Source organism: Salvelinus sp. IW2-2015, unplaced genomic scaffold (assembly GCF_002910315.2).
Source record: "Salvelinus sp. IW2-2015 unplaced genomic scaffold, ASM291031v2 Un_scaffold6453, whole genome shotgun sequence".
Lineage (NCBI taxonomy): Eukaryota > Metazoa > Chordata > Actinopteri > Salmoniformes > Salmonidae > Salvelinus > Salvelinus sp. IW2-2015.
Window position 1 is genome coordinate 9,074 of NW_019947715.1, and position 6,271 is coordinate 15,344.

The 6,271-nt window shown below is 51.8% G+C and overlaps 1 pseudogene; it reads left to right on the forward strand.

The window, feature by feature from the left end:
• Positions 1-661: 661 nt before the first annotated feature.
• Positions 662-6,271, forward strand: part of LOC112078900 (alpha-N-acetylneuraminate alpha-2,8-sialyltransferase ST8SIA3-like) — a 10,307-nt pseudogene continuing 4,697 nt past the window's right edge.

Below are 6,271 nucleotides of genomic sequence, written 5' to 3' on the forward strand. Positions count from 1 at the left end.
TCTGTCTGTCTGTCTGTCTGTCTGTCTGTCTGTCTGTCTGTCTGTCTGTCTGTCTGTCTGTCTGCTCTGTCTGTCTGTCTGTCGTCGGTCTGTGCTGTCGCTGTCTGTCTGTCTGTCTGTCTGTCTGTCTGTCTGTCTGTCTGTCTGTCTGTCTTCTTGTCTGCGTCTGTCTGTCTGTCTGTCTGTCTGCTCTTGTCTGTCTGTCTGTCTGTCTGTCTGTCTGTCTGTCTGTCTGTCTGTCTGTCTGTCTGTCTGTCTGTCTGTCTGTCTGTCTGCTGTCTGGTCTGTCTGTCTGTCTGTCTGTCTTGTCTGTCTGCGTCTGTCTGGTCTGTCTGTCTGTCGTCTGTTCGTCTGTTTCTGTCTGTGTGTGTGTGTGGTGTTGTGTGTGTGTGTGTGTGTGTGTGTAGTTGTGTTCCTGGTGAAAACCACAGCTCCATTTTCTCTGACGCGTGACCACTGAGTGGCACTCCGTCTTTCCTCCTCCCCTTCCTCCTGTCCTCCCTTTTAAGGACAGTCTGCTAATGAATCGCCCTACTTCACATGCTCCCTGACCTATGTTCCTATACATCTCTAGGAAGCAGGCTAAAAAGGTAATGCAGGCTGAACAGGACCTAATCCAGGCTGGTTTGTAAAGCAGCGTGTAGGCTAAGTCACCCTTTGAGATAGCCCGAAGGAAGACTCCGCGTCGACCCTGGGACCTAACGCCGTTGTTTATATATTTCATTTCCGCTATAGGTTAGCTGCTCCTTTAAGCATCCGGTACGGTTAATTAATTAGATTCGAGATACATGCATCTCCCTAGCGCCATTATTCGCACCGCATCAATCTTCGCCGCGAGGGAACGGAATGGCACGAGCGGGACAGGACCGGTGCACAGGGAGAAGGAGAACCGCTCTGAGCCCAGAGACATAACCGTCAAAACAAGAACCAGCTGGCATTTCTCTCTGCCTCCCTACTTATGTAATATAGTATGTCAAGCTAGCGGACCGTGTCCTCTTTCTCCGAAACGTGTCTCTTCTCCGCTGAAAGCGTAACAACAGCTGCCCTTGTCGTTGCACAGACGGGGATGTCAACACCGCAAGATGGTCCGCATAGCGAGCGTCCTGGGTTTGATGATGTTCAGCGTCGCTCTGCTCATACTCTCATTGATCAGCTACGTGTCAATAAAAAAAGATTTTCTCTTCATGACACCCAAATATGCAAATTCAGGTGGGCCTCGGATGTATATGTTCCATGCGGGATTTCGGTAAGTTATGCAATATTCCGTAATATAAATGCGYAGGGTAACTAGTACATGTGGGTGTAGCCTATTGAACTGTGCGTGATTTGACAGCTACATTCTTCGTACCTGTATAACTGTCTTTATTATCATGCAGCCTGTAAAAGGTACATTTTTACTAAGAGAATAGCAGTTTGGGGGGGGGAGACTGATTCTCAAACCAGAGGTTTTCATATTAGGGAGGTTTATGTCGTAGATAGCTAGTAGGCTACACCACAAACCTGAAAGGGCCTGCACTTGTCACAGTAGAAATCTAACGCCTCTGTCGGTTCTCTCATCATAATCTAAGGTTATATAAATAATCAACACATCCACATTTCCCACGATTATTAATTTAGTGAATTACAGACTGTCCGTTTTTAATTTTTTTTATTCACCTGATATCAAGTCGAATCTCAGTCGAATGAATAAATAGTCTAACCTACAACAACAATCCTGCCCACCCGTCGAAAATATAGCATGATTTTAATCCCCGGTTCGTCAGGAAGAAGAAGCGCAGCGCATGTTCTATGTCTCGTACTGATGTTAGCACTGGTTGCTATTCTCTAGCTCGAGGGAGCTGTCCTTGGTTCTGATTTACAAGTGGCGGTAGATTCATTTCCACCCTGTAATCATTCCTTCCTCTGTTGCAGGAAGCCAAGGTTATGTGGAGAGGGAGGGAGGGAGCCATTTTGCAGCAATGAGAAATTCACTTCAGGGACCATATATCTAGCCATTCCACCCAGTAACCCCCCCTCCCTCACCATATTTTGTCCTGTTTTATTCTTGTTTTGATAATAATTAGGCTACTGTGAAGGGAATCCTCAACATCAATGATTACGCTACAGTTCCTATATGTATAGTACAAGTCAAAAGTTGGGACACATCTACTCATTCAAGGGTTTTTCTTTATTTTTACTATTTTCTACATTGTAGAATAATAGTGAAGACATCMACACTATGAAATAACACATATGGATTCATGTAGTAACAAACAAAAAAGTTTTAAACAAATATTTTACATTCTTCAAAGTAGCCACCCTTTGCCTTGATGACAGCTTTGCACATGCTTGGAATTCTCTCAACCAGCTTCACCTGGAATGCTTTTCCAACAGTGTTGAAKGAGTTCCCACATATGCTGAGAACTTGTTAGCTGCTTTTCCTTCACTCTGCGGTCCAACTCATCCCAAACTATCTCAATTGGGTTGAGGTCRGGTGATTGTGTAGGCCAGGTCATCTGATGCAGCACTCCATCACTCTCCTTCTTGATCAAATAGCCCTTACACAGCCTGGAGGTGTGTTGGGTCATTGTCCTGTTGAAAAACAAATGATAGTCCCACTAAGCGCAAACCAGGAGAGAGGAGGAGGTGGAGGAGAGGAGGAGGGTGGCAGGAGAGGAGCGAGGGTGGAGGAGAGGAGGAGTGCGGGAGAGGAGGGTGGAGGAAGAGAGAGGGTGGCAGGAGAGGGGGCGGGAGAGGAGGGTGGAGAGGGGAGAGGATGAGAGAGGATGAGAGAGGAAGGAGAGGTGGAGGAGAGTGATGAGGTGGAGGAGAGGAGGGGGTGGAGGAGAGTGATGAGAGGTGGAGAGAGAGTGAGGAGAGGGTGGAGAGAGTGATGAGGGTGGAGGAGAGGGGGTGGGAGGGGGAGATGAGGGAGGAGAGGAGGAGGGTGGAGGGAGTGAAGGGTGAGGAGAGGAGGTGGAGGGAGTGAGGGGTGGAGGAAGAGGAGGAGGGGGAGGAGAGTGATGAGGGTGGAGGAGAGGGAGGGCGGGGAGGTTGAAGGGGAGGAGGGGGATGAGAGGGAGAGGATGGTGAGAGAGGAAAGGAGGGTTAGGAGAGAGGGAGGTGAGGGGTGGAGGAGAGGAGGAGGGTGGAGGGAGGATGAGGTGGAGGAGGAGAGGAGGGTGGAGGAGGTGAGGGGAGGAGGTGGATGAGAGGAGGGTGGTGGAGGAGAGGAAAGGAGGGTGTAGAGAGGAGGAAGGTGTAGGGAGATCGGAGAGGAGAGAAGGAATGGTGGAGAGGAGGGTGGAGGAGAGGAGCAGAATGGTGAGGGTGGAGAGAGGATGGTGGGATGGAGGATGTGGTGATGAGGGTGGAGAGAGGAGGGTGAGGAAAGGAGCAGGATGGTGAGGTGGAAGGAGAAGGAGGAGGGGAGAGGAGGATGGTGAGAGAGGAGGATGTGATGAGGAGGTGGAAGAGAGAGGGAGGACTGAGGAGAGGAGGAGGATGGGTGAGGTGTAGAGGAGAGGAGACTAGAGAAGGAGGAATGGTGTAGGCTTGAAAACCCAACCCTAGGCAACATGATTAGGATCTGGTCAGTTATGGACTCTTTAGAGAATCTACGTCCCTACTTTATCCGCTTAAATAAATATAAATTAGTAGCTAGCAAGATTTTTAATGAGTGCATTTCGCAAGTGGCTATTTTACGTCAACTAAACTTACTAAAACAGGCGGTAGGTAGCCCAGGTGGTTAGAGTGTAGAGGTGGCAGCGTAGCCCAGTGGTTAGAGTGTAGAGGCGCGTAGGTAGCCCAGTGGTTAGACGTTGGGCCAGTAACCGAAAGGTTGCTAGATCGAATTCCCCGAGCTGGTTTTCAAATTGTCGTTCTGCCCCTGAACAAGGCAGTTAACCCATGTTTCCTAGGCCGTCATTGTAAATAAGAATTTGGTCTTAACTGACTTGCCTAGTTAAATAAAAAACACTGCAAGGTTTTGAATTGCAACGTACTGGCAGGTCTGCCTCGTGATTTTTTAGCCTTATAATTTTTTTTCTTCCCTTATCGAAGTTGCCAAAGAGCTGTCATTGAAACTAGAACCTTGTCACTGTTGCCTAGGAGGATGGAGAGAGGAGGGTGGAGGGAGGAGAGGAGGGTGGGGAGAGGAGGGTGAGGAAGGAGAGGAGGTGGCGAGAGAGAGGGTGGCGGAGAGGAGGGGAGGAGACGAGACGAGGGTGGCAGAGGGAGGGTGCGAGAGAGGAGGGTGGTGGAGAGGAGGGTGGAGGAGAGGAGGGTGGAGGAGAGGAGGTGGGAGGAGAGGAGAGGAGGGTGGCGGAGAGGAGGGTGGAGGAGGAGGAGGTGGGGAGAGAGAGGCAGGAGGGTGGAAGGAGAGGAGGAGGGAGGAGAGGAGGGGTGGCGAAGAGAGGGTGGCGGAGAAGTGAGGGTGGAGGAGAGGAGACGAGGGTGGCAGAGAGGAGGTGGAAGGAGGAGGGTGGTGGAGAGGAGGTGAGCGAGAGGAGCGGTTGAGAGGAGGGGAGGAGGGAGGAGGAGGTGGGAGGAGGGTGAGGAAGGAGAGGTGGAGGAGAGGAGGGTGGAGAGAGGAAGAGGGTGGAGGAGAGGAGGAGGTGGAGGAGAGTGATGAGGTGGAGGAGAGGAGGGGGGTGGAGAGAGTGATGAGGGTGGAGGAGAGGAGGAGGTGGAGGGAGAAGTGATGAGGGTGGAGAGAGAGGAGGGTGGAGGGGAGTGATGAGGGTGGAGGAGAGGAGGAGGGTGGAGGAGAGTGATGAGGGTGGAGGAGAGGAGGAGAGGGAGGGGGGAGAGTGAAGGGGAGGAGGGTGGATGAGAGGAGAGGATGGTGGAGGAGAGAAAGGAGGGTGTAGGAGAGGAGGAAGGTGAGGGTGGAGGAGAGGAGGAGGTGGAGGGGAGTGATGAGGGTGGAGGAGAGGAGGAGAGGAGGGTGGGAGGTTGAAGGGAGGAGGTGGATGAGAGGAGAGGATGGTGGAGGAGAGGAAAGGAGGGTGTAGGAGAGGAGGAAGTGACGTGGAGATAGGAGAGGAGAGAAGGATGGTGGAGAGGAGGGTGGAGGAGGAGGAGAGAATGGGAAGGGGTGAGGAGAGAGGGATGGTGGAGTGGAGGATGGTGATGAGGAGTGGAGAGAGGGAGGGTGGAGGAAAAGGAGCAGGTGGTGAGGGTGGAGGAGAGGGAGGATGGATGGAGAGGAGGATGGTGGAGAGGAGGATGGTGATGAGGGTGGAAGAGAGAGAGGAGACTGGAGGAGAGGAGGAGGATGGTGAGGTAGAGGAGAGGAGACTAGAGAAGAGGAGGATGGTTGTAGGCTTGAAAACCCAACCCTAGGCAACATGATTAGGATCTGGTTTCAGTTATGGACTCTTTAGAGAATCTACGTCCCTACTTTATCCGCTTAAATAAAATATAAATTAGTAGCTAGCAAGATTTTTAATGAGTGCATTTCGCAAGTGGCTATTTTACGTCAACTAACTTTACTAAAAAACAGCGGTACGTAGCCCAGTGGTTTAGAGTTGTAGAGGGTGCAGCGTAAGCCCAGTGGTTAGAGTGTAGAGGCGGTAGGTAGCCCAGTGGTTAGAGCGTTGGGCCAGTAACCGGAAAAGTTGCTAGATCGAATCCCCGAGCTGGTTGTTCAAATTTGTTCGACAAGGCAGTCCACTGTTCCTAGGCCGTCATTGTAAATAAGAATTTGTTCTTAACTGACTTGCCTTAGTTAAATAAAACACTGCAAAGTTGAATTGCAACGTACTGGCAGGTCGCCTCGTGATTTTTTAGCCTTATAATTTTTTTCTTCCTTATCGAAGTTGCCAAAAGAGTCTGTCATGAAACTAGAACCTTGTCACTGTTGCCTAGGAGGGTGGGAGGAGGGGGGAGGAGAGGAGAGGAGGGTGGAGGAGAGGAGAGGAGGGTGGCGGAGAGGAGGGTGGAGGAGAGGAGAGGAGGGGGCGGAGAGGAGGGTGCGGAGAGGAGGGTGGCAGGAGAGGAGACGAGGGTGGCAGAGAGGAGGGTGGAGGAGAGGATGGGGGTGGAGAGAGGGTGGAGAAGAGGAGTGTGGAGAGAGGAGAGGTGGGGAGAGAGAGGAGGGAGGGGTGGCGAGGAGAGGAGGGTGGAGGAGAGAGAGGGTGGAGGAGAGGAGGGTGGAGGAGAGGAGAGGAGGGTGGGGAGGAGGAGGGGAGGAGAGGGGGGAGGAGAGGAGGTGTGGAGGAGAAGAGGGTGGAGAGAGGAGGTTGCGAGAGAAAGGTGGAGGAGAGGAGAGGAGGTGAGAAGGGAGTGT